At 41.6% G+C, this 27717-nt stretch overlaps 2 long non-coding RNA genes across 2 annotated transcripts; both read right to left on the reverse strand.

Annotated features, from left to right (window-relative positions):
* Positions 1-511: 511 nt before the first annotated feature.
* Positions 512-4008, reverse strand: LOC306781403. The gene is made up of 4 exons (XR_013772206.1): positions 3881-4008; positions 2524-2542; positions 2234-2254; positions 512-1908 (listed from the first exon to the last, which is right to left on the reverse strand). It is a non-coding gene; the product is annotated as an uncharacterized lncRNA (long non-coding RNA).
* Positions 4009-5270: 1262 nt separating this feature from the next.
* On the reverse strand, positions 5271-22429 carry LOC306781345. Its single transcript, XR_013772203.1, has 3 exons — positions 22350-22429; positions 21877-21950; positions 5271-7865 (listed from the first exon to the last, which is right to left on the reverse strand). It is a non-coding gene; the product is annotated as an uncharacterized lncRNA (long non-coding RNA).
* Between the last annotated feature and the right edge of the window lie 5288 nt (positions 22430-27717).

Raw genomic sequence — 27717 nt, forward strand, 5'->3', positions numbered from 1 at the left:
CCGTAGCTCCTATTGCTCCGATATTAATAATTGAGGGGAAGGCTGAGTTGAAGAACAGATCCTGTAAAAATTGTGTCTGTAGTGTAAAAAATGTGGCTTAACTGGCGATCTAGAAATGGGGTACCGTGTTCTGTGGAAGATGTTTTTCAAGCAAAATTTAACATTGGTCTCTATGGAGCAGAAAGTTGGTTTTCCTCTCAATTAACGGCTTCCGTGTCAAATGTGGAAATCTGTGGGATTCCACAGTAATTTTTCTACGACAAGGACAATATTAGCTACTTCTACATCCAGAAATTATGCATGAAGAGTGAAGATTGTGGACACTGGCAAAATACAAATGTTTTTTTCACAAGAATCTCAAGCTGCTCTTCACTCTAGCGGTGACATCATGCACTCTAAGCTGCGCAATACACACCCATTATAAAGTCAGAAAAGTGCTGAAAAATCATAAAAGTTAAATTGCTGCAGTTCAAAAAGTGTAAAATATATCAAAAAGCTGAATAATGCGGCAATAGTTCAGGGTTTTCTCAACATTTGAAAGTTGAAATGGTGTCTTTAGCTGAAAGTATGAGGAAGTTGAAGGATTTGAAAGTTGAAGTTTAAGAGGATTTGAAAATCTTCTCCATAGAAACCCATTCAAAAAAAGTTGCTAAAAGCTTAATAATTCAAATATTTTAAAGGTTAGAAATAGAAAAAGTCATAGCAGAGATGAGCTGAAGGAGCTGAACATTGTGATAGTTGAACAGTTTCTGTAGCTTAAAAAATGAAGAAGAAGAGTTTCAAAAAAGGGGAGACGGAAGAAATAGTGGAATGAATGCTTCTGAAGAACGTTGGTCTGCAGACAGGAAACAGCCGCTCCAAATGAATGCAGTTCCTCATAGATAGTCTGGATTTTATTTCAGTAGGAACAGGTTAAACAACAACAAAACACTGAATGATTCAAACAATTATATTTATAATTTATATGGAAAATAATCTAAATAAATTAAATAATAATGAATACAATGTATGTAGTGGTATTACTTTTACTCGTATGTAGACTAGTCAAGTAAACAACAATGTGAAATGTGAAATATCTGTTACCAAAACAAACCTCTGGGTACAAACCAACAGAACTCCACAGCAACAAAGATCAGGAACAACGAGACTTATTCTCTAAAGTGGATTTTCACTACCGGTAGTTGGTTTTTATGTATATTAACCAGAATGCAGTTTCCTTTAATTATGTTAACTTAATCATGAACTTTTACAAGAAATTATATATTTGGAAATTGACCAGATTTAATTCGAAATTATAATTTATTTTACCAAATGTTTGTGATAGAAGTGTAACTTTTTCAATCACAACAAAATTATTTGCATGTCTTTTTCAATTATATGTTCAATTTTGTTGAAAAAATATCTTAGTATATTTCAAATGTTTTGTACTGTTTGTACAAACAGTAATAGTATTCTATAGATGTATATGATGTAGATAGAAGATTGAAAGAGGTGAGAGAGGAGAATCTCTCAGATTTCTTAAAAGATAGATCAGGTACCAGTAACCCAAAGCAAGTGAGTGGATCAGAGGATCAGTGGAGAGACAGAGAGTGGGCGAGATGAGAGACTCTCAGGTTTTCGTTCAACAGACAGGTTGTGATAACCATGTAATTTACTTCAGAATATAGGATTTCAGAAATCAGTTTCCAGTAATTTGTTCAGAAGTTTTTCAGAAGGTTCGGTAGGTTTGGAAAGTTCGGTAACAGCTAGAGTGGGATAGAAGGGGGATACAAAGAATGAATTCCAATATCAAAGACAGAGCGGTAGATTGACAGGAAAGCTAGAGGAACCAATGCTTAGACAGAGTTGATAGAAGGTATAGGAAAGACAGAGAGCCAATATGATAGAGGAGAGGAGACAGCAGGACACCTGTAAGACACAATAAAGACACACATTAGACAGCAGTCTGAATAACAAACTAAGTAACTTCTACCCTAAGCGAAAAGTTCAGTGAAGTGTCTGCTCACATGATCATAATGTAAACACATCATGACAGTATAACAGGTAATAGTGCACAGATTTATGTGAAATATCATGAAATGATATGTATATGATGGTATGAAATGATGGTATAGCTGTTTAGAAGTCTCACATTTTCACTAACTACAACTTCACTACAGTGTGTTTAAAACCTGCAGTATTAAGTGTTTTAAGTAAAAGTGTTGATTCACATGTGAACTTAGTGTCAAGTTACCACGGAGACACCAACTCTGATCTACAGTTAGAGACGGGAAGGAGGAGGCCAGAAGAAGTGGAGAGAGAGAAAGAAATCGTCTTTACTTTCCTCTCAGAAAACCAGTGTGTCACAGCTCATTTCAATCTAGATCAAACTGTTATTCAGGGTGGGTCATTTAGTGTTGAGTACGTAATGGATGGATGTAATTCCTGTCGAGACTACATTAGGATGGGAAGTCATTCTTAATGTAAACCAATGTAATATTAGTTTAGTAACAGCAAAATCATAATTCATGTGTGTGAACTTACAAGGAGTCACAGTGATGGTCTGCAATCAGAGACAGAAAGGAGGGGGATAGAAGGAGGAGCGGGAGGGTGAAATGTTTAGTTTAATTTCAGAAAACCATCATTACAGCTCATTTTATTTCCTTGTTAATTATCAAAGTCTCATTCAAGATCTAGAATTTCCCAGGAACTTATGTTAGTCTTCAATATATATATTTAAGTTGCTTTAGAGAGAATAAATCAAAAACAAAATAAATGAATCTGGTGTCAATCTAAACAAAAGGAAAAGGTCTAAGATAGGGCTGCAACAACGAATCGATAAAATCGATAATCGATTTTTTAAATAGTTTTCATTATCGATTATCAAATTTCATAATCGATTCGTTGTGTCGCGCGATTATTACGCCACTCAATAAGTCTCGGAGATGTTTGACAAAAACAAAAGGGGAAAAAAGAGCGGAGCACAGCAGTTGTTGTGTGAAGTGGAGCTTCTAATGACGACCAAGACACGTCTGGTTTTGAACGGAACACTTTACTTCCTGAAAACTGCAGTTTAACAACCGTTACAGTGAACAGACCACGCTCTTGCACCCGACATATACGTTAGGTTTTCACTTATCGTTATCATTGTTGTCGTATCATAGCACATTGCATGCATCATGCTACTTCCTGTCTCTTCACAGTCAAATCACTTCCGTTTTCATGCTCTTCACAATAAAAGTAAACATGCGATCAAACAATTTACAACAGAGGAAAGACCATCGGACCCGTAACGTTGTTCTGAAACATGGCGGAGGCAGAGGAATCAGTACGACCTAAGTCGGCCAAGGTGTGGGAGCATTTCACACTTAATAAATTGAAAAAGTGTGTTCATTGCAAGATATGCAAAAGCGACATGATATGGCACGGGAGCACCACGGTGATGATTCAGTTTGTGCGTGTAGTGTAGAGAACAAGTTCTGATGTTCAAACAAATCCTGTTAAGTTTTCTGATTTGTATTTTTCTTTATTTTTTGTAAATGATTTATTGTTCCGACAGCTCAGGTCCCTTTAAACAAAAATATACATATTTTTGTTCACATGTATGTTTTTTGTGTTAGTCCATTTGCTTTTTTTGTTTTTTAGTTATTACTTTAACAGCTCAGGGATGTTCAAGAAGCAACCTGTTTGTGCACTTTCTGAAGATCAGTTCTGTTTTTGAATAAAGGGTTGGAAATTAATGCTTTTGTTTTTTTATCCGATTAATCTAAAAAAGAATCACCCAATTAATCGATTATTAAAATAATCTTTAGTTGCAGCCCTAGTTTAAGATACTTAACAGTTAAACACATCAAGTTATGTGGTCTATTGTCAATTTCAGTTACAGCATGTCCGTACTTACCAGCCAAAGCACAGATGTTGATCAATGTTCTCTTTGCCTAAGAGAGGAAACACATTATTATCTTCTGTGTGTATGAGCAATAAAGGGTTAAAACTAGCAGAACTACAGAACACCCACAACTAATGACAGCTCCATCTCAGCTCTATGTGAGGGCTCACTGTGGACTAATAATGGATTATCTAATGTCTCTGTATACTGAATGTATAAAGTCATGTTCCTATAGGGCCTGCATTATATTAGTGGATTACTACAGAACGATACTATCAGCATTATATGAACAAAGGTTATTTGTACATTAAGGTCTAATTCAAGATCACAAAGCTTGTGTATAATCATGTCTATTGGTCACTTTCTGTTACAGATTTACACATTGACACATGAAGTGGCCAGAATAATAATTGAACAGCTTTAGCTGCTGGTAAAACTAACAAACAGTTATAAAACACTCTGACTGTAATGTTACCACAGCAAACATATTGTTGTCAGGATAGTTTGATGAAAAAGACTAGTTTTATATTAGAAATAACCTGTTAATTAGCTTAGTGGTTTATTGTCAGTTTAATAGAGAGATGAAGTCACGCCCTTTACAGTGTCCTGTGGGACTTTACTTTATAACTCGACAGTTCGATCCTTGGCTGGGACGTGTCATGTGTCGAAGTGTCCCTGAGCAATACACTGAACCCCTAACTGCTCCCCAGGCTACAACCCTAACCCTAACCCTTTTCTTTGGTTCACCGGGAAAATGTTTACTCTTCTTGCTTATTTTGAACCCTGTTTGAGTTAGAAACCACTTGTAATGCCATTGTAAAATGTGGAAGCTTCATTTTTAAAGTTGAGTATAGAAACGCACTGTGCTACTTACCGGTCAATGACTCAGAGAACAATGTCGAAGGCCTGGTTTCTTCCGTAGTGAAGTTAAGATGAGGCGTTTAAGGGTACCCGGAATTCACGCACTCTAAGCTGCGCAATACACACCCATTATAAAGTCAGAAAAGGGCTGAAAAATCATAAGTTAAATTGCTGAATTATGTTATGCTGAATAGTTCAGGGTTTTCTCAACATTTGAAAGTTGAAATGGTGTCTTTAGCTGAAAGTATGAGGAAGTTGAAGGATTTGAAAGTTGAAGAAGTTTCATAAGTCTCATAAGTGACTGTATGAGAGAGAGACAGAGAGAGAGAGGGAGAGGAGTGTATGTGCGCGTGTGTCTGTGAGTCTGTGTGTTTATCAACATCACTAATTGGCTCAATCGCAAACACCTGTGTGCCTGAAGCCATTTGAAAATATTCTCCATAGAGATCCTATTGAAAATATAAAAAGCTTAATAATTCAAAAAGTTTAAAGGTTAGAAATATAAAAAGTCATAGCACACCTCTGGTGAAAGAGCTGAACATTTTAATAGTTGAACGGTTTCTGTAGCTTAAAAAATGAAGGAGGAGAAGAGGGGCACGGAAGAAATAGAAGAAGTTGAATAAAGAAACAGGATAACAGCATTCCAACAATAATAGTATAATTGTGTAAATGTAAATAGTTTGGACTGTGTCTGTTTACAATGGGTGTTTTCATAAATCCGTGATGTGTGTGATGATCTGTCATGATACATTTCACATCATCTTGACCCAGAGCATACATACAAGGTTCAACCAAGAATGAAACATATCAGCAGTTTCATTTTTGTTGTTGTTGATTTAGATATGAATATAAAGGCAGTAGACATGAGTCGACATGAACTAAACTAAACTTGAATCACTGCATGCTTCCAACGACATCATGCAAAGATTGCACAATTCATGAATTCCAAATTTATCGCCTTTAATTGAGTACCATGTGGGGCTTTTTTTGTGGCAGCAGACTGTGTTGAAAGTAAGACAGTATTGTTCTCAGCCGTGACCTCATTTTACACGTTTAGTCTGTTGCTCATTATCAGTCGGTGGGATAAGTCTGGGAGCAGGAAGGGTGGGAGAGTCTTCCTCTCGCTTTACTGTCAAACGTCTGTGTGTGATCATAACAATCCAACTGAGAGCTGGACTGAGATTTCTATCCAGTTCATATCATGCAAATTGAACACTGATTTGAAACAGCGTCTCTCCCCTGAACCAAATGTATTTACAAAACTCTCAGTTTAACTGATGTGGTGCTATATTATGAGTTCTGAAAATACTATAAGGTCACTAATGACTGTTGCTAATTGCAACAGCTCAGTACCACAGTCACATTTATATCATATTAATACAATCAGTGACAGCTGAATACTTGAAATGCTGTAGAAAAGTGAGCCTATATGTGATAATGATAAATGCTAAAACAGTGAACATATCTATTTAAAGGTTACATTTAAACATTCACCGCCCATAAACTACTGGTCATACCAGACCAAGTAACCCTGTAGCAGAAAACCCCTGAATGTATTGAATTAATGGTGTCTTTTATTGATAAAGAATTTACTAATCTGTAAGGGATATGATGTTTTATTTCTTGATTCAAAAGTCTTATAGTCTGGCATGAAAATTGTTTGGAATCTTGGCCACTCATGTGGGTCGGTTTCTTATGCTCCTGTATTGTTCTTATTTATTTAGCAGTCTCCTGTGGTTTTTAGACCTCACTAATCAAATTGTAAATACGATTGTAAAACCAGCAATAAATTCTAATGCAGAGGAACTGTTCTTAATGTATAGCTAGTATTTCTAAGGTTTCTCTGGAAACGGCCACAGTGAGATGATGATTGATATGCATTTATCCAACATTCCAGATGTTGTGTACATAATTACCTGTTTCTGAAGTAACCTGTGGAAAATAAACGAATGCTCTTCAGCAAAAACCCTCCTGTCTTCATTTCATCCTCTGGGTTTCTCTTTTCAAACCAGTGCAGTTAATGAAGAACACAGTTCAGTGCAAAATGGACGGCCCAAGGTACAGGGCAACAGTATGTGTATCAAGGCTGCATTGTTTCCAGTATAATAGATGTATATGCACATGTATATTATCCACTATAATGACTTTAATGCCCACTTGCTGTTAGATCATGCTGCTGTATGTACAAATGTCCCTAAACCTGAAGGATTACATGTGTTCTGATGTGTGAAGTAGGTAAGGTTGTGCAGACATAGTACTGCAAGATATTAAAGAAATCCTGTCTGGGTCCACCTTCAGGCCACAATTCACTTTTTTTTGCAGAGTGGTATCCAAGAATAGCAATGTTTATTTCCCCTCAATTTTTCATCCTTCAATGTTTTTTGTTTAATGATCATCACATCTTTACTGCCAGCATGGCCTGTTAGTTGTATGTGTGGAGAAAGCATTGTTTTTTCTGTCAAACAAACCCAACTTAATGCTTAATTACCTCATGAAATACTTATTATTATTCCTGAAGTGTTTACAATCCGTCTTATGTGTTCATCTTCTTACCTCCCTGACCATTGATGCTTTCTCAGAGCTGTTGGATATGTGGCAATGCTTTGATCTGTATATGGACTGATTTAAAATCCTGTGTTCTACAAAGTAATCCTCATGACTCGGTGTAGCTGCTTGTTGACAGATGCAAAGCTGTTTTAAGCCACTATACATGTTATATTCACTATTTAAGAAGCTTCACATGAACTCAACATGACTGAAGTTGAACCAAACAAAATCTCACAATACAAGTGTCACTATATTGTTATTCATTTAACAAACAGGAGCCTCAGTGTGGAAGAACCATACACAGCCACAACAGCCTGGCACCTCCTCCTCATGCTGGTCACCAGCCTGCTCACACACTGCTGTGGGATGCATTCCACTCCTCAAGCAGGATTTGTCGCAAGTCAGCCAACGTGGTTGTGTTGGTCACTCTGGCACGAACAGCTGGTCCCACAAGTGTTCACTTGGGTTGAGGTCAGGACTGTTGGCAGGCCATTCCATCCTCTACTCCCAAATTCTGGAGGTAGTCTCTGATGAAACCGCTCTGTGGGGGCGAGCGTTGTCATCTTGGAGGATGGAGTTCGGTCCCAGACTGTGGAGAAATGGGATTGCCACTGGTTACAGAATCTCATCTCGATATCTCTCTGCATTGAGATTGCCTCCAATGAAGACAAGCCTCGTTTTTCCAGTGATGGAGATGTCGCCCCACACCATCACACTGCCTCCACCAAAAGGTGTTCCTCTATCGGTGCAGCAATCAGCATAGCGTTCTCCCCGTCTTCTCCACACTTTGACCCTACGATCCACCGTTTGAAAGGTAACTAAACAGGCTTTCCAACGGTATAAAATTCATTGCCAAAATTCATTGCCAAGAAGCATTGTTACAACAGAGAAATAATCTACCAAACACTAATTTCCGAACTTTTAGTTCGATGTTTATCTATCTGTCTGTCTGTTCATCAAGTCACACAGTGAAAGGTGGACTCTGCTGTGCTGTGATGTAGAGCTCAGTGTGGGGCCGGGGACTGCTAATACTCAGAGTCTTGGTTATTGCATGCCCCTGAACTCACCAACCCCTGCAGCACCTGAGGAATCACGACAGATCCCCAACAGGCTGTAGAAGTGTGTGTACCAGCTCATAATGGCTGCATTAGATTAAAGTAATGGCGATGGCTTGATAAATAACCCCTCAATCATGTTATGCTCTGCGTTAGTGTACTTAAAGTTGAATACAATGTCTATAATGTCACAACTCTGAAGGATGTCATTGTAAGTTCAGTCCAGACTCACAGGAAAGTTCTAGGTTATGTACCATCCGTCCCTGATACTCTTTAAATTCTGTATAATGGTGGCCTACAGCTGCTAGAACATTCTGAACTTACAAAATCAGAGCGACGAAGAAGCCCCAAGGACTAAGGACGTGTCCATAAGCACTCTTACAACAGTAATATTATTTAAAGGGGCCGCACTTCACAGCAAGCAGACATTACATGGAACATACATGACATAAGAAAATATACACAGTAGCCACACAAGGCCACCTGTGAGCTAAGCACTCATCCTGTTGCAAAATGCACAACACACAAATATGCCTGTATTTGGTGGTTATCAACAATGTAAACTTTAACCTGGATCTCTTCTCACAGGAAATGATTGTTGATGGAGCTGATTTTACACTACAGCTGCCGAATTGTTTACTTGCATCTCCAGCCGCTACATGTCATAGTATAATATGAATGTAGATATGTGCAATCAATTCTCTAGGTTTTCATCTGAGTTGTATCATCTCACAGAACATGCAAAAACTTGTATATATTACTCATCAATCGTCTAAACTTTAAACTGGCAAAGTCTTTTAAAAAGGTCTGTTGACACCGCAGGGCTTGACCTGCAGCTGCTGACTGTTTAGTGACCCGCATATACTTCCCTTGTAAACACACACAAATCTGTGTCACTGCACATGATGGAGTTTTACATGATTCACCCAAGAATATCAACACAACAGGCAGTTGGCGTTCACACAGTCATTGTTGCAGCCTGCCTGAGGGTGGTGTTTGGAGCACATGGGTGAATGGAAAATGCTAAAGCTGAGTCATGAAGAACCCACAGCTGTCATGCATTGCCACCTGGTGGATTGTATACTTTACAGTGGATCAACGTCAAATTGTCCATGTAAAGTACACAATGTTGACTTGACTCCTTAATGCACTGAGAAGAATATGGAGATATGTTGCATGTGGTTTGCCATACTTTATTTAATCATCACAACAGTATGATTATTTAAAATAAATTAAATCTGAGGTTTAGTTTTAAAAATTGAAATGTCTGATCACGCTCTGTTTCTTTTTGTACATTTTCTGTCGACATCCACTTCACCTATTTTCCCATTAGATTAGTCAGAAGTGTTTCAAGTGTGCATTGGATTATATACATTTTCATTTTTTGTCAAAAATATATATAATTTGATTGTTATCATAAACCTATTTGTGCATTTATGTCCAGCCTGAAGTGTTTGAACTGATGCTCAGTGTTAGGCTGGCCAGCAGCGGCCGGACTTTGGAAGTAGGAGGAGGACACAGAGAGTACGTGCGCCCAACCAGGTGTTTATTTCGCCAACAAAAACAACAAACAAATACATGCATAACTTTTCCAGGGACCACGGGCAGCATGTGGTCCTGGCAGCGACAGAGTAGATGTAATCATGGCAGCCTTATATAGCCTGCCACTAACGAGGACCTCCACATCACTGCAAGATAGGCGACTCCGCCCCTCACTCTACCACACAATCCCCTAATCTACAACAATACATTCAAATAGATGCCTAACATTCTAAAGGTCAATTCTCTATCTGATCTCTATTGTGGTAAAACTTCACCATAGAGATCATCTCTAGCCCGAACAGAGGATTCAATTTTCCTACCACCCCTCTAGTAATTCCCACATGGTACATTCCCGGAACTATAAAATGGTGGGCTTGTACCCTGGGGACTCTTTTAGGATGAACACCCTGGAGAGGAAACACAGCAGAGGTAAGTAAGAACATGCATGTTATTTGACAGCACTATTCATATATTCAATCATTTAAGTTACAGATAAGCAAACTAATAATATGTTTGTGTCTACAGGCCCGACCTTCAATAATTACTCCTGAGACCACATCAGAACCTTACAATAAACATTCAACTCAGTGTGTGAGTCTCTTATTGTCTGGACAGTCCACAAATGTGTGCAATGGAGAGGGTCTTTGTCACACTCGGCATCGTATAACTGTGGATGATCTCTTTTTCTATCCATTCTTAGTGTGCACAAAAACTGTGAATACCCCTGTATAGAAAGGGTTTTTCAACAACGGCAACAACGGCACTGACTCTTTCATTGTCAGATTTACAAATGCATGAACCCAATAGAGTAGCTTAAATCACCATCCAATTGGCAGCTTGCACATTGACTCCTGGTTATTTTTCATATCAGTATTCTTAAGGTACATATTTGATTCCACCGGGTGCGTGTGCGTGCGTGTGCGCGCGTGTGTGTGTGGGATTGCACAATCTGAGATGAGGCACAGCTCGCGTGTCTCCTCTGTTTGAACAGGACATGGGGAAATTCAGCGATTTTGATTATAAAAATGCTTAGAATTATTGGAATCATACAGAAATTACATTTATAGCACAGATCGGTGGAGAAATATTATTTTTTATTTCATCATTTGTTTTTACTTTTCAAGATGACAGGTGAGGCAGAGAACATGATTAAGTGCCCTCTTGGATACCCTTCCAGTAGAGAAAACACGATACAGTGCCGCATAGACAACTTTCTCCCCCACTGAATTTAACCATCCCTTGACCATAAACGTTTCAGATTTTAAAACAATTACATGAGTCGGACACTGGTTGAAAAGAATAGTAAATGGACTGTGGTACACTGTAAGAAAAGTCAGTGAATGTTACGGTGATAAACTGTTAAATCACAACAGTAAGAGACCGTAAATTGTAAATCGGTTATATTCAGTTTATCAGACAGTGAAACACCGTAAATACAAATATCAGCTAAAACAATAATTTGTGCATGTATTTCTTGTATAGAATACATTTTGTCACTGTTAAATGTACTACGCATTGTACTGATAACGGAAATACACCGTAATATGAAAGATAATCCATACCGTACATTTTGCACTCATTTCTTTTAAAACATACATTTGGTTACTGTTAAATGTACGGACCACTGTGCTGCCAACGGAGAAATAACACATTATACATTTAACAGGCAGCCTTGTATGTTTTGCATTTATTATTCGTATAAAATACATTTTGTCACTGTTAAATGTACTAAACATTGTACTGATAACGAAAATGCACCGTAATATGAAAAAAGATCCATACCGTGATTTTTGCATTCATTACTTTTAAGAAATACACTGTGTTACTGTTAAATGTACGGACCATTGCACTGCCAATGGAGGTAAAACGCATCATACATTCAACAGCCGGCCCCGTATTTTTTGCATTTATTATTCGTAAAATAGTCGGTATCTCACTGTTAAATGTACTAAACATTGTACTGTAACGGAAATACACCGTAATATGAACAAAAATCCATACCGTAATTTTTGCATTCATTACTTTTAAATATTACACTGTGTTACTGTTACATGTACGGACCATTGTACTGCCAATGGAGGTAAAACACATCATACATTCAACAGCCGGCCCCGTATTGTTTTCATTCATTTTTTGTAAAATATTCAGTTTGTCACTGTTAAATGTACTAAACATTGTACTGATAACGAAAATGCACCGTAATATGAAAAAAATCCATACCGTGATTTTTGCACTTATTACTTTTAAAAGATACATTTTGTTGCTGTTAAATGTACGGACCATTGCCCTGCCAATGGAGGTAAAATGCATCATACATTCAACTGCCAGCCCCGTAGTTTTTGCATCTATTATTCGTAGAATATGCAGTTTGTCACAGTTAAATGTACTAAACATTGTTCTGGTAACAGAAATACACCGTAATATGAACAAAAATCCATACCGTGATTTTTGCACTTATTACTTTTAAAAGATACATTTTGTTGCTGTTAAATGTACGGACCATTGCCCTGCTAATGGAGGTAAAATGCATCATACATTCAACTGCCAGCCCCGTAGGTTTTGCATCTATTATTCGTAGAATATGCAGTTTGTCATTGTTAAATGTACTAAACATTGTACTGGTAACGGAAATACACCTGTAATATGAACAAAAATCCTGACCGTGATTTTTGCATTCAGTACTTTTAAAGAATACATTGTGTTATTGTTAAATGTACGGACCATTGCACTGCCAGTTGAGGTAAAATTCACAATACATTCAACTGCCAGCCCCGTAGTTTTTCCATCTATCATTCGTAAAATATGCAGTTTGTCACAGTTAAATATACTAAACATTGTTCAGGTAAAAGAAATACACCGTAATATGAACAGAAATCCATACCGTGATTTTTGCACTTATTACTTTTAAAAGATACATTTTGTTGCTGTTAAATGTACGGACCATTGCCCTGCTAATGGACTAGACTAATAGCAACAGGGCTACGGGGTTGCTGCTGTCCACCTACTCAGCATGTCCTTAAATAAAGCCAGCTGTAGCTTAAAAATAAATAAAGCGGTTAGCAATATGATGCTGATACTGTTTATCAGACTCTGTGACTGATGTTGCTCCAAGATGTTATTTCATTGATATGTTCACTGAAGAGGTGTTTAATCCAGATAACTCAGATTATCTCTTGATTTAAAGCAACCACAGAAGCGTTGTGAAACATTACGAAAGATACCTGATAAATAAATGTATGTTGACAGCTGTGTCCTGGCTGAAAGATTGTTGTTTGTTGGACCAATCCACCTACCCCCCTCCTGCCCCCGTGTGTGCTTTTGAGGACTTTATACTTCCTCGTCCATGATTACATGGATAACATAAAAAAAATGTCTGTAGGTATAGCTACGAATTGTGGATGAGACCAGCTGCAGCTGCTGTCTCATGTCATGAGCAGCACATTTCCTTTGTCACACTCAGAGGTGTCCCCCTCCACAATGTCACGATGAGTCCAAGAGTGCTGTTTTTTTCCTCGCATGTGTGGACAATGCACACATGCCTTGGTCTATGTTTGCGTGCCCCCCCCGAGCATCACGGGCCGCTTTTCCGTCAGTACCAGGCTTACAAGCCCCTGCGTAGTGCGGCCTCGGGAGGATTTCGTTCAGCCGCCATGTTGATCCAAGGCCTCTTGTGCTTTTAAATTGTCTACTCTAGCTTATCACATTCTATTGTAAATTTTCATATTTTGAATTATGTCTTGTACTATTGCACTGTGTTCATTATCATGCACAGATCACCAAGCTAACTTCCTTGTATGTGCTAACATACTTGGTAATAAAACATTTCTGATTGGGTTCCATTGGGAAGTTATACGTTTTCATTATCCATCAAAACATCGATATGTCATTTAATGTTCATTATAATCGAATGAAGTTTCGGACACAGATGAACGATACGTCTACAATGATGCACAGTGTCGGCTCGTGGTTTTGACAGTGGACTATTCGGGTATTATGTGAAACCCTAGTAACTGGACCTTGAGTTCAACATTTTTTGGTTTTCCTAAATAAAACAAATTTAAAAATCTAAGTTAAAATGTCCTCTCTGCACATCTCTGAGAGACATATCTCAGAACCTGCACTGGACTCATCAGAGGGACTTTGTGTCAGGTTGAGCTGGATTTCCAGTTCATGACAATTGTAAATAAAAATATACATTCATTCAATGTTAAACACAGCTTATACGCGGATATGTGAGTTCTAGTACACGAAGGTCAAAAACGCCAGGTGGGGCACTCTCGCACTCGCCTGAACAAAGTGGAAAATACTAGAACTCTGAAGGATAGCTTTTGCCCCAGTTAAATGTCACATAGTCTTACAGAGAACCAGTCTCAACTGCCTGCTCCATCTTAGAGATAGAAAGAGGCGCCCTTGCATATCTAGCGCCTAGCTTATCTCGTTGGCCGAACATAACAATATGCTGTAGATCAACATTTCACACACACTGACGTTCCAGAGAAGGCAGGTTTCGGACGTGAGCCAGTGTGGATGACGCTGTCCAGAGCTCCATCAGGTCATCTGAATGCTAAAAACAGATCCACCTCTCCTTTTATTTTGACCAATGGCTCCACAAGGAGAACCAGATGGACACGCCTGCGCACTCTGCTATAAGCGCTCTTTGGTTTCACTTTTGGCACTCTTTGCTTTTGCTAGAGTCCGTGCACGTTTAACTGCTGGACATAATACTTCTGTCACAAATAAATCTTATTGCTTGAATTGAGCTAAACGCCTCGATCTCAGTCTGTTAACTCAATCTTCATTCTTAACATGGTAGCAGAGTTAGGTTATCCAAGATCCAAGACTATTTTTCATCGAGTAACAGACTTTCTTCTGTCGACAGAAAGGAAAAAAAAAAAAAGGCGTTTCCCCTCGAGGCTGCAGGAGGCCTCAGGCCTACAGGGCCATTCTGCTCAACTCTGAGAAACTGATCAAACAGCGCGCTGAATCAAAAGGTAAAGCAGAGCCTATTTAAATGAAGTCTGCGTATTGTATGTAGGAAAAAACTAAATTGAATTGATCGGAAGTACTGGAGTGTGAGTATGAATTGCCTTGACTAAATTTTTAAAGATAAATTGCCGAGCATTGTGACAGAATTGTTATGACAGCAGTGGGGGTTTTTACTATAGCATGTACATGTGTGTGAGTGGATCTAACAGAAATTGATGGTTGTTAACATTGTATAGGCTGCCATTGTGTTCACCGCGTAAGCTTTGATTGACTGTTCAGAGGTTACACAGCCGTGGCGAAAGCTTCGGTTCGCTGACCAATGACGGTCTGAAAGACTGAATTCCGGGACACACTGTTGATTTATGCGAAGTTGCAAGCTGAGATTTGGATCAAGTATATAGAAAGTGTTGTTGAAATACGCTGATGTGAAAGTAGTGTGTCTGGAGACTGCACAGCGCCATTTCCTAAAGGGACCACGTTCATGCATGTTGTACACTGTAAAATGAAGAGCCATCCAGAGAATTTTAATTGAAAAAATAAATTGATGAGGTTAAATAGGAGGTTGAATTGATGGTTTGTGTACCAGTATTGCAGAAGTGGCAGTGTATGGTTTTGCATGCAGCATAAGATGTGCTCTGGGAAGACATCGATTCAATTGTAGCACAAGATATCGCCATTTCCTTCGGGACCGTATTGGCACAAGGCGTACACTGTAAACAATAAGGTCAATAGATCTTCCCTGACGAGGTCTGTGTGCGATTATTTGTGGAATCACGGCAGTGTATGGTCGATTGAGTGTGGAGTAATGCCTCAGGGAGGTATCCATTTCCTTCGGGGACCGGGCTCGTGAAAACGCTATAAGAACAAATCCATATGTGATTTGTGCGTATTTCAGTGACGGCAGCGTATGGTGTCAATTTGGTAAGGATGAGAGTGACTGCGTGAAGCGTACATGGGTGAAAGACAGATGAGATTTGGAGTTGAAGTGTGCAGAGGCTCGTGTGTGTTTGCCAGTGATTGACGGTCAGTGGAGCAGAGCACACTCATGAGACACAAACTTTGCATTCAACACAGGCACACGAACACGAGGATAGAAGAGGAAAGCTGAGGGTTAATATACATGTCAGTTTTACTGGTATAGTTACAAAGATTACAGATTTATTGGAAATTGTGTTCCATAAGGACCGTCAACATAGAAGCGAAGACAGAGCAGGCATTCATTCAGTCAGAGAGACACTGGGAAAAAAGGGAGTGAAAATTTCAGATAAGAAACCAGGTGCAGGGAGTGTAGGATTTAGGCCAAGGTCAGAGGGCACAAGAAAATTTGGGAGAAGCTTTGGCTCCCTCTGGTGGCACTACAGGAACTGCACAAGAAAATTTGGGAGAAGCTTTGGCTCCCTCTGGTGGCACTACAGGAACTGCACAAGAAAAGTTGGGAGAAGCTTTGGCTCCCTCTGGTAGCACTACAGGAACTGCAGAAGAACATTTGACAGGAGTTTTGGCTCCCTCTGTGGGTACTTCAGGAACTGCAAGAAGAACATTCGACAGGAGCTTTGGCTCCATCTGGTGGACATTCGGGAGTACTGCATCCAAACATTTTATATTGAAAATTTTGAAATTTTGAATTTTGAATTTTGAATTTTGAAATTTGAAATTTGAAATTTGAAATTTGAAATTTTGAAATTTGAAATTTTGAAATTTGAAATTTGAAAAAAATAATAATAAAAAAAAAAAAAAAAAAAAGAAGATTGGAATTGATTTAAAAAAGAAAAAAGAAAAAATATAAAAAAAAAAAAAAAAAAAAAACTTGATTTGAAAAGAGAAAGAAGACGAAGAACACAAGAAGACATGGCTGGAGCTGTGGCTCCATCTGGTGGCTACTCAGAAGTACTGCGTGCAAAACTGAAAAAAACAGTAACAGAGACTGGAGGCAGGACTGCATGGAAAAGAGACAAGACACATTGGGATAAATGCATGAAACGATGGCAAGAGGAGGGATGGTGGAAGGCGGCCAGTCCACTACCTCCATCAGTCAACAACCTTCGGCTCTTCACCAACGATTTGACAAAACGAGTGGCTCGAGCACAGACTGCAGAGAGAAATCAAATGACAAATCAAACCAAGCGATGGGGGTTCGCTAACCCACTGAAGCAAGCCCGCAAAGACAGAGAAGAGGAACAGCGAGTGGCAACGATGGCACTAGGGATGGCCATGACAGATCGGATGCAGGTGGACATGCCAACCGGAAAAGAAAAAACCTGGTCCCGTCTGTCACTCAACATCAACCCCCTGGACGTCACCCCTACCACTCAAGCCCCGGTAGGTCTGGAAAAGGCTGCACAGGAAATGAGCCAAACATCTCTGGCCCCGGTTCCTCCCCCACCCTCAACTAGCCTGTATCCAGCACTTCCTCCGGTTCCTCCCCCATACTCCCATAATAATCCATTCATACAAGCACCGGTGAGAACAGTAAAGGGAGGACTGCTCTCAGGAGCATTCCAGATGTCCCTGGATGAAGGGTGCACCATCGACACAAGCTCCACCTCAACAGAGCGAGCGATGAGAAACATGATGGAGAGGGTGAGAACATTGGAAAGAGCTATAACAGGAGTCCCCATAGACAAAAAAGATCCTGCGACAACAGAGAGAGGCCAGCAGCCCGAAGAGAATGAAACAGAGGCCCAGCAACAGAGACAATTCGATCAGGGCTGATCAGCGACTTGACGACGACCTCGCTGCCACAACACTTTTCCCCATGCACTCAGAAGAGACCTATGTGACAAGCAACCTGTACCATGATCCTGAAGCTGGAAGACAGCCATCACAAAGGAACCCAAGCGGACCAACCACATTGGAGAAGCTCTCTGTCCTGCTAACAGAGGCGGACGTGCTACAACAGACTCTGAACTCAGTTCTAGCCCACACCAGCCACTGTGACAGACCGGTGGCAGTGCCAATGTATGCGGTGTCAGGCACTCTACAAGGAGAAGTTTTCCCCTTCAAGACAGGGACTGGAGTTCCACTCTCCCAACATGCCATGCAACTTCGGTCTCAGGGCCAGCACCAACGAGAAGAAACAGAGCAGAGTGTTCGTGGTGCATATCCCCTGAGAGCAGCCCCCACTCTAGCCCAACCACAGCGTGTTCAATTTGTGCCTTTTGGGTTTGCAGATCTGACCAGCATGATACAACAGCTTCCATCCCTCCATGCAGGAGCTGATCCGTGGATTGAGCTCACGGAAGCTTTGACTGCTGGCCGCCAGCTAGCAGTGGGCGACCTGAGAGCACTTCTCTCCCGCTGTCTGGACCCATCCCAGTGTACTGCCCTACTACACATGGCAGGCGCTGGTGCGGCACCAGATGCCGACCCCTTTGATCAACATCGTACAGCGTTGTGGCAGCAGCTCAGAACTAAGTTCCCCACTCCAGTGAACCAAGGCGCAGTGGCAGCATTCATCTGGACCCCGGGAGAGTCTCCACCCCTGTATCTGGCCAGAGCAGAACGGGTGTGGCGCCAGGCCTTCAGAGAGCCACATGATGCAAGCATTACCACAGTGGCACTATGGCGTACAATGGTAAAACGAGGCCTCCCTGATGGACCTCGCCGGAGCATGGACGCAGTGGTTGGCCTAGAAGAAATGACACAAGACATGTGGAACGCCCAGCTCCGACATTACCTCTCCAAGCACATTCAAACTGAGGCGGGTAGTGACACAGAAATTAAGACCTTGCAGAAGGCCCTACTCAAAAAACAACTCAAAGAACACAGGACGCGATCTGATGACTCGCCTCAATCTGATCATCTGGATGAACCAAGAGGGTGTACATGTCTCGTCCAACCCACCAACTAGTACGTTGTCCATGCCAGTACGCATTATCTCCCTTGCTCCCATTACAGAGACAGTGTCCCCCACAGACGAAGAAGTTTTCTGGCTACGCTGTCTTCAAACTGGCCCCCAGACCCCTGCCATCCAATATTGGTTCAACATTCTCAAACCAAAAATCACTCAGCTTTTCCCATACAAAACTCCCCTGGACCACGTCCACTGCACTCATGTCCCCAGACTACTCCCTACCGTTCCACCTTGATGTTTCTGAAAGAGACAGCCTACTCAATGCTGTACTCTTCCAGAAAAAGGGGGGGTGAAAGACAGGTACTGATGTATCATTCATCAAAACTTGACACTGTGGAAAATGGTCAATCCACGTGCGCAAGATATGTTGCAGCAGTGGCAAAAGCAATTGAAAAAAAATAAATAAAACTTCTCATATTGTCATGGGCCATCCACTGAAGCCAACATCCGGCCCACCTGAGCTTACCATCGAACACATCAAAGATCATCAAAAGAAAGCAGGACCTTATGAATGGTCCGAATGGACACGGAAAGGAGCCTCAAAAGACAAAGAAGGTCTGTGGAGAGCCCACGACGGCAGAGTGGTTGCCTCAGCAGAACTGTGTGCAGCACTCCTACCAGGGGTCCACGGACCTACACACGAGGGAAAGAAACGGACATTGGACAATTTAAAACAACTATGGTGGCATCCGCACATGGAAGCGATATCTTTCCTCTTCTGCGATGAATGTCAAATTTGTGGAAAATACAACCCAAGAAAACCATTCAAGACACCGATGGGATCTTATCCCGTGCCCTCTGCCTGTTTCCAAGACATCAGCATAGATTATACAGATATGGGACCAGAGAACAGCGTGCAGGGAAAGAGGTACATCTTGGTAATGGTAGACAGATTTTCAAGATGGGTGGAAGCAATTCCCACCAAGAGAGAAGACACGCAGACAGTTGTAAAGTGGCTGCAGACAGAACTGATTCCCCGTTGCGGAGTGCCGAGATGCATCCGCTCTGATAACGGATCACACTTTAGCAACACCATGCTCGCACAGGTAGAGCAATTTCTGGGAATCACACACCGATTCGGGTCAGTCTATCACCCGCAATCTCAGGGCCTGGTGGAACGAGCGAATCAGACCCTTAAGGCCAAAATTGCCAAAGTTTGCGCGGGCTCCAAATTAACATGGGTTGAGGCCCTGCCCCTGGCCCTTATGGCCATGAGGTCCGGAAAAGGGGGAGAAACACATCTCTCCCCACACGAGATCATGACTGGCCGGCCGATGCCAGGTCCACCCAGAGATGGAGGTCATATGCCACCTCTGGATGTACAGCAGATTGAAATGTCTGACTATATGAGTGCCCTAACTTCTCTTACTGAAGCTCTCTTCAAACAGATCGAGAGGACGCGAGCAGTACCTGAAGCAGTGGCAGCTGGAAAGCAGATACAAGTAGGTGATTGGGTCAGGGTCAAGGTTCACAAGCGCAAGTGGACTGACCCCAGGTGGACTGGGCCGTACGAAGTGAAGGAGGTTACTTCACACTCGGTCCAGGTCAAGGGCAAATCAGGCGCCCCTTGGCACCACCTGACACATTGTGTCCCAGCACCGGTACCAACCAGAATACTGGGAGAAATTCGCACTAATTTGGAAAAATGCACCGAGAGTCTAGACGCTGTCTAGGGGACCCTCATGCAAACCCCGCCGACCGAGGTCGGCAGCGCTTCACCTGGGAAGGGGTGGGATGTGGGAAGAAAACTATAATGGGGGTGGGAATGGGCATACTAGTTGCCTTACTGATCTGGGGATTAGAAACCAAGTATCAGACACACCAGCACCCATCTCATTCAACTACCCCTCTTCCCTCACCATCCCCGAATCAGACACACACCCGAACTAGACATAGCACCCCACCAGTTTCCGATCCAGACGATTCAGATGATAGGGACCTAAACATAGAGTTACAGCCATTGAATGAGTAGTTCCAAAACATAGAAGTTCACACCTAGCAGGTGTGAAAAGGGGGATTTGTAAATAAAAATATACATTCATTCAATGTTAAACACAGCTTATACGCGGATATGTGAGTTCTAGTACACAAAGGTCAAAAACGCCAGGTGGGGCACTCTCGCACTCGCCTGAACAAAGTGGAAAATACTAGAACTCTGAAGGATAGCTTTTGCCCCAGTTAAATGTCACATAGTCTTACAGAGAACCAGTCTCAACTGCCTGCTCCATCTTAGAGATAGAAAGAGGCGCCCTTGCATATCTAGCGCCTAGCTTATCTCGTTGGCCGAACATAACAATATGCTGTAGATCAACATTTCACACACACTGACGTTCCAGAGAAGGCAGGTTTCGGACGTGAGCCAGTGTGGATGACGCTGTCCAGAGCTACATCAGGTCATCTGAATGCTAAAAACAGATCCACCTCTCCTTTTATTTTGACCAATGGCTCCACAAGGAGAACCAGATGGACACGCCTGCGCACTCTGCTATAAGCGCTCTTTGGTTTCACTTTTGGCACTCTTTGCTTTTGCTAGAGTCCGTGCACGTTTAACTGCTGGACATAATACTTCTGTCACAAATAAATCTTATTGCTTGAATTGAGCTAAACGCCTCGATCTCAGTCTGTTAACTCAATCTTCATTCTTAACACAATCCTTTGCTTTTAATGAAAAATAAAAGATGGACGCCACATTCTCTTTCACATAACTATATGACGTACTGTTCAAAGTAGTACTACTTTCAATACTCAATACTCAATTACTCAATTACTCAATACTTTAACTTCTCTTTCTACCTGAGTATTTCAACACTCTACCCACTCCTGCTTTGATAATGCTGAAGGTCAATTAACAGTGAACACACTGTACTCTGAAATATCAGCTCACAGCAACAAATCCCCAAATCTACATGGGATACATGGCTAATTCTGGTGTTTATGGTCTCATCACTTACAGTGATGCCTTTGAAGGCTCATTGTGCTGTGGGTTGAATGGAATACCTCATGGGTTTATGACCTTTATGAAAAAAAACAAGTGTTCAGAACTCCTATAGTGTTTCGATGTGTGCCAAGAGAAGATAACTACGAACTAAAAAGTCAAAAACTGAACAGCTCAGCCATGTTATTAGTTCTGCAGCACTGTAGAACAGCACACTGTGGATCCCTACCTGCAGACTGGAGACGAGGAGCTCTAAGCCGCTGGAGGAGCTCATGGAGGCTGTCATACTTGGTCGGCCTCTTTCTGTAGCGAACAGACAGACAGACAGACGGACGGACAGACAGACGGTTAAATAGACGGAAAAATAAACTGTCAGACAGAAAGTTAAAGAAACAGTTTGTATTTTTGTTTGCCTGTTTATTTATCTCTGCAACAACAAGACCAACAAACTGTGAAACAGATAAATATACAAGCAAATAGAAAGATGAATAAACAGGCAGACAGAAATATAAGAACATGTTTAAAAAGACGGATAAATAGAAATATAAACTAACAGACGGAAAGACAAACTGCTAAACCTACAGATCAATAAACAGGCAGACATAAAGATGAACAAACTGTTAAACAGACAGACGAGCAAAAGAACAGGCAGACGGACGGACCAACAGACAAATGATAAAAAAGAAGCCGGAGCAGCAGCACCGAGGCAAATCCAAAGTGCGTCCTGACCGCTGTGCACACAGCGTCTCACACACACAAGGAACTTAAAGCGTCGGTCTCTCTCGTCTCTCTCACACCGAGACAGACGCGTCACATGCATTATTGCTGTGTCTAAGGAGAGAGAGCGACATGGAGACTCTCCCTGAATTAAACTTGGCTGGGAATACCTCCGTGTGTGTGTGTGTGTGTGTGTGCGCGCGCGCGTCACTGTTGCAAACAAGTATATTCAATATGTGTACAGTATGTGTTTCTACACATCTTCCAGAGAGTGTCTTTTTTTAAATATAGCAGAAAACCCTGTTTGCTTCCTGTTGTAAAATACCAGCAGAGTATATTTGTTGAGTTTTGCATGGGGCTTTGTTCGTGTTGCAGAACACTGTCAAATGCATGAACACAAATAAATGTGTGGGCAGCCGTGTGTCTGTGCATGCGTGCCTGTGCATGTGTAACCCTATCCCTCCAGGATAAAGCGCTCCAGAAAACATTTGCAGTGTTGAAAAGGCCGCCACTATAAAAAAACCTTGACAAGGCCGGTTGGGCAGCTGCGGGACACGAAATATATACAGTAGGAGACTTCAACCAATAAGGGTTTTGATGTCTGGTAAAAATATTTATTTTGAAAATAGGCCATTTGCATTGCAATCACCAAACTCCGCTAAGATGACAAGTGTGTGTGATTCAATGCTAACTAAGCTTCTGTTTCTGGGTAACGCCACATGTCTGTATTTATATTGGTACAGTACCTTCAGAAGGGAGTATGGATTTCATGGTAATTACCACTTTTGACTTTCAAGAATGAAAAATGTGGTTATTTCACTATTGTCACCATAATACCATTTTTAATCCAAATATTGCAGTGATAACCATTTTATTGTCAGGAGGTTACAGAACTATTGTTATGGCACTACGAAATAGTTTTGCTTCGATGCTATCTTTAAATGCGTTTCCCCATTATTATCTCCGCCAGGGGATCATGCTCTCGCTCGTGTGTGCTTTTGTGAGTGAGTGAGTGAGTGAGTGAGTGAGTGAGCACTTCTGTGTCTGTCCATGCATTCTGCTGCAGCACACTGCATAATATTTTGGGTGGCCAGTCATGGCTCCCTGTCATTGACCCCCCAGCGGGTAGGGCTGGCATGTGATAACACAGCTGAGGTCATCTCTGACCCCCAACTGCTGCTCTGTGCCCAGAGACACAGAGGGGAGAAACCATAGACTACATGTCTGTGGTTCCCCTGTCCGCTGTCGCTGTCACTCTTCCTCTACGTTCATTCATCAGCCACATTCATCCCCTACAAGCAACACTAGCTCCCCTTGGTGGCATGGAGGGTATCCAACTACTCTTTCCCTTGCCGCTACCGTAACCTCTACTCCACGACCCATGAATATTCCCGTGAGAATCACAGACTCGCGCTCACGCCCTAGTTATGGTCGGTTTCGAGGTGCTGCACGAGTGATCCGTCATATTGCACATACCCCCAAAGCTTCCTGTGGTGATGACGACACAGTCTTCCCCCATCAAAATGTGTCTGATTAATGCACGCTCTGTAACAAACAAGGCTCACATTTTAAATGACTTGTTCACAAGTCATAATTTGGCTTTTTTATTTATGACAGAGACCTGGCAACGGAATATGGAATGCATCCATTTCAATGAACTCTGCCCTGTGGACGGCTCTTATGTTGGGACACCGCGTCTGACAGGCCGCGGTGGAGGCCTCGCCGTGATCTGGAAGAATCAGCTTTCCTGCCAATTGGGGAGCACAGACTCCTATGCTACTTTTAAGCTGCAGCTCACTAAAGTGGGCAGGCTAAAGCCGTTTTACTGTTTTTTAATTTACCGACCTCCAGGTCCTGCAGGTCAGTTTTTATCAGAGTTCACAGACTTTCTGACCTCTATTATCAAGCTAGACAAAGTGCTTCTGGTTGGTGATTTTAATCTGCATATCAATGATACCACAGAATGCAGTGCCACTGAGTTTCTCAATATTACTGAATCTTTTAATTTCATGCAACATGTTTCTGGCGCCACTCACAGGGGTGGTCACACCTTGGACCTTGTGTTTTCTCTGGGTCTTGATATTGATAATACCCGTTGTGAGGACCTACTGATCAGTGACCATAAATGTATTTTCTTTGATCTTTCTGTCAATGCTGACTCCTTGTGTCTGAAACAAACATTCCTCAACCGCATTATTACTCAGAGTACAGCTGATCATTTCTCTATGCACTTCTGCTGTGATATTAACACAAATCTCAATGATGTTGAACTCTTGATACAGTCATTTAATGAACATTGCACCACTTTGCTGGATAAAGTGGCACCTCTTAAGGAAAGGACCAGGGCTGCCTACAACACTTCTCCGTGGATGACAGACGCTGTGTGCAGCCTGAGACGGAAGTGTCGCAAGACAGAGCATGATAAACCACAACTTTTGAATTTAATTACAGCAAAATCCAAGTCTTCTAACTCAGAGATAGATCCTAGCCTAGACTTGCTCACTCCAGAAATTGAGAAATATACGGGAGCTCTAACTAACATGAGTCGAGTTTTGTTTTCTCAGGTGACAAACGCAGAAGCAGCAGCTGACGAAAGGAAGCAGGCTCCTGTCATGTCACCAGGCAGTCTGGTGTGGATAAGAGTCCACAAGCGCAAGTGGAGTGAACCAAGGTGGACCGGTCCATGGGAGGTAATATTGGCAACCTCACATGCAGTAAAGGTAAAAGGTAAAATGGGAGCGACTTGGCACCACCTCACTCACTGTGCAGCAGCGAAGGTAACGAGTAAGACACTCGCAGAGATAGGATTGAACATCAAACAGGCAAAATTTGAAGCTAAAGATACCCAGAAGAGGGGTTAGACAGTACTGAAGATGATTTTTCCCCCACAAGTTTAAGCGATGGCGTCCATTAGGAGACTCTAGGTTCAGTGGGTTATGGAAGTCTGTAATTATTTTCTTCCTGATTTCAGCAGTTTCCCTCTTAGTATGGGGAATTAAACACAGACAGGAACCAGAACACATGCATGACTACATCGAGATTCGACATTTAGCCTCAGTAGCTAATCAAACCGATCCCCGACCACGTAGAGAGGCTTCCCTGAAGACACTCACCTATGAAAATGTTACTCTCACTCTTATTCAAAGAAGGTACGGCATAAGTATGAAGAACCAAAAGAGGGGCCGATAGCCCAAAGGGAGCTTTTGATGACCAAGTGTACATAGATGTCATAAGGCTGCCAAGGGGGGTGTCTAATGAATTTCAAGCCAGAAATCAAATAGCAGCAGATTTAGAATCAGTTTTCTCTCAAAGGGTAACAATTAATAAAAATGTCGATTGGATCAACTACATTTACGATAACCAACAGCGTTTTGTAAACTTCACCAGGGACACCATATCAGGGCTGCATGCGCAGCTGGCGAAGACTAGTTTAATGACCTTGCAGAACAGAATGGCATTAGATATGATTTTAGCAGAGAAAGGTGGCGTTTGCCAGATGCTTGGGTCTGCTTGCTGTACTTTCATTCCAAATAACACAGCTCCTGATGGATCGGTGACCAGGGCACTGGCGGGAGTGACAGCACTCAGCCAAGAGCTAGCAGACAACTCCTGGTGTCACTAATTCATTCACCGACTGGTTGGAGGCAGACGCAAATACAGGGCAACCAGTTATGTGTAGAGGATGAGGGAGAATTGGAGCTTCTGATGGCCACAGTCTAGATGAGGCCACCAGCGGCACTTCACAAGCAGTTCCTGACCATCCTCTCGGTCAGGAACTGAAGGACCTGATAAGGCCCAGATGGACTTCTGAAACACATCCGGTGAGATATTGGAAATTTGGGAAATAGACGGATTGTTTTGGATGAGTATTTTGAGATTTTTTTGTTTAATGGGTTATAATGGGATTTTAGGGTGTAAGGATTAAGAAATGTAATTTTGTCAAGTGTAAAAGAACAGTCAAGGCTTCTCAGTATGTGTTCTCTAGCCTACAGACTGTCTCCTGATCCTGCCAGCCCCAAGACATGGAAGGCAGTGAACTTCAACGCATTCGACTGGTTTTTGAGTTAGCGAGGCAAGTGTAGGGAGAAACAGACCGGATAGGAATACTTGAAATGATATCTGTATGCATGAATTGTTGTTTGCCACTGTTTAGATAGTTAGGGAGCCTCTCCCTGGATTGAGTAGGGGAGGGGACTCAAGGAACATTTTGGTAGCTAACCCACAGTGAACTGTGGGTTAGGGGGGAATTATAAGAAATTTGAGCATAGAACTGTGTTTAGTAGCTATAATAAAAGTGTTCAATGATTCATATTTAAGAATTCATAATTAGTCATAATCATAAGTGTTTTGGAAATGCATAATTAAGATAAGCATAAAGTGTTTTAGGATAAGCAGCTAGAAGTAGAATTTGAGACATGAAGCTTTTGCCAAAGTTGCAGAAGTTTAACATTGATACTGAATGTTTATCATAGAGGGATTAAACAACAACTGACAGTCATTGAATGTGTTAGTAAACTCAGGGACAGAAAGGCAGACAGGCGAATACACTCCTGGAAGTTAGCCAATAGGAATTGGGATAAACGGAAGGGGAGGAGTCGCGAACGGATATGAGGGCGGGAGATAGAAAGTGTTTTTCTGCCTCTTTTAGCGTGTGGTTGCCTGGGACGGCTGTGTCCTGGGACCAGAGGTAGTTTTTTCCAAAGTGGGTTAATATTGTAATATTTCTTAGGAGTAATTACTCCATTGTGTAACTGTAATCGTACTTGCATCAGTGGAATTAAATTCCTGTTAATTGTAAACCAGTTTTGGTAGATTTATTGTTGCAGCGTGTCGACTGTACAAAGCAGCCGGACACGTGCTCTGGCCTCCTCGCTGTGGAACAGACTCAAACTTCCACAAGCGGCTCTGGAAAGTCACTGGGCTAGAAGTGCATCGCTCATATCTCAAAGACCTCAGAGTTTCCTTTAATATTGGAGTAAAGGAAGCTAGAACTGCTTATTTTGCCAACTTAATCTCTTCCTCAAAGAGAAATCCCAAGATTTAGTTTGACACAATTAAGATAATTGTTTCACCGTCTGTCTACATTGCCATGCTGTTCTGTTGACGATTGCAACAAATTCCTTATCAATTTTAATAATAAGGTAACAGGTATATATCAAAACTGCCTTTCTTGTCCAACATTTTAGAGAAAGTGGTGGCCAAACAACTTACTGCTGCACTGGAGAGGCACAACATGTACGACAAGTTCCATTCTGGGTTTCGCAGACAACACTCTACTGAAACCGCTCTCCTGAGGGTTTCAAATGACAGTCTCATGTGTTCTGATGCAGGTGACTGGTCTGTGTTAGTTCTT

The sequence above is a fragment of the Melanostigma gelatinosum genome (genome assembly GCF_949748355.1).
Source record: "Melanostigma gelatinosum genome assembly, chromosome: 1".
NCBI lineage: Eukaryota > Metazoa > Chordata > Actinopteri > Perciformes > Zoarcidae > Melanostigma > Melanostigma gelatinosum.